The following is a 1,913-nucleotide window of genomic DNA, read 5'->3' on the forward strand; positions in this document are numbered from 1 at the left end:
AAGGAAGGAAGGAGAAAGAAAAAAGAAAAATAGCTTTCCACATAATACAGAAAATGGATGTCATGTTTTCTAATATACCACAAAAAGAAAGCTATTGCTTGGGGTGTAGCTCAGGGGTAGAGCTCAAGCTTTATATATATGAGGTCCTGAATTAGATATCCTGCACCTCCATGGGTGTTTTACTTTTCTGATTCCCCAACATGTTTTACGTGACTCATACTTTCAGTAACAAGAAATCAGCTTCCCTACTTTTCCACCTTTAGTTACTTTTCTTTCCCTGCTCACATGGAAAGTAAACACAATTGCTGTGACAGCAGAAGAAAGATATGAGAGAAGAAATGGAAAAAAACAACAAAAACAACAACAAACATCACGAATGCCATTAAATAAACCAGCTTTTTCACCTGGACTACTTACTATCCTACAATACTGTTTAAGAGACTGAAATGAAGAGAAAAAAATAAGAAACCCATATACAATTTCTTTAGTCATAATAGCTAATCCTAAAGACACTAGCAGTGGGAAAAATTAGGATGCCATGAGCANGATTTTGTAGATATGACAATGAAAGCATAAAATGAGAAAACATGGACCTCATCAAATTTTTTAAAAATTTTCCTCTGTGCAGAACATGGTTAAGAGAATAAATAGATAAGGCACAGACTGGGAGACAATTTTTACAAAGCACGATAAGGCACAGACTGGGAGACAGTTTTTACAAAGCACATAACTGATAAAGGATTTGCATCTAGAATATATAAAGAACTCTCAAAAGTCAATAATAAGAAAACCTAATTTAAAAATAGGCAAAATATTTGAGCAGACACTTCACCAAAAATGTAAGAATAGCAAAAAATCACATAAAAGATGTTCAGCATTGTGAGTCATTAAAGAAATATAAATTAAGACCATAATAATACACCATTGCACAGCATTTAGAGTGGCTAATGTTTCAAAAGACTAACCATACCAAGTATTGGTAAAAATGCAGAGGAAATGGAACCTTCATACCCTGCTCCTGGTGGTAATGCAAAACAGTACAACTTTTATTTTTTTTTCGAAAACAGTTTGGTATTTTCTTAAAATGTTAAATATATACAACTATAGGATCCAATCACTCAACACCTAAGTGTTTAACCAAGAAAAAAGGAACAATAGGTCCATAAAAAGACTTACACAAAAATGTTCATATCAGGTTTCTTTGTAATAGCCAATAACTGACAACAGCACAAATGTCTATCAACAGGTGAATGGATAAACACATTGTGGTATATCCATACCATGGAATATAATTTAGCATAAAATGGAATGAACAATTGATGCAGGCAACATGGGTGAATCTCAAAATAATTATGATGAATAAAAGAAGCAAAACAAAAAGAGTAAATACTATATTATTCCATTTATACAAAACTCTAGAAAATGCAATCTAATCTACCTATAGTGACAGGAAGTAGAGATAACTGGCTGCTTCAGGATGGAGAGGCACAGAGGAGTGGGAAGGGAGTTGAACCCAGTGATACTCCCTCCCTCCCTTTTTCCCTCCCCCCCCTTCATCTTTCTCTCTTTTCTGGACATGCCATCTGTAGGATGAAGACATTTCTCAAGATGTGGAATTGAGGGAAACAACTTTGGAAATAAGACAATGATTTTCATTTTGTACGTAAGCTATCAAGGTTCTTCCTTGATTTTCAGGGAAAGGTACTCTGTACTTTTTGCTGGTGAGAACAGCAATTTGGTCTACAATTCATTTACCCTCAGAGTGAAGCTGCCAAAAAAAAAAAGAAAGGAAAAAAAGAAATTTCCAGTTCAGAAATTGTAGAAATAGAGGGATTAACAGAAAGAACATTCTACGGAAGGAAGGAAGGAAGGAAGGAAGGAAGGAAGGAAGGAAGGAAGGAAGGAAGGAAGGA

The sequence above is a fragment of the Galeopterus variegatus genome, unplaced genomic scaffold, assembly GCF_000696425.1.
Source record: "Galeopterus variegatus unplaced genomic scaffold, G_variegatus-3.0.2 Scaffold1876, whole genome shotgun sequence".
NCBI lineage: Eukaryota > Metazoa > Chordata > Mammalia > Dermoptera > Cynocephalidae > Galeopterus > Galeopterus variegatus.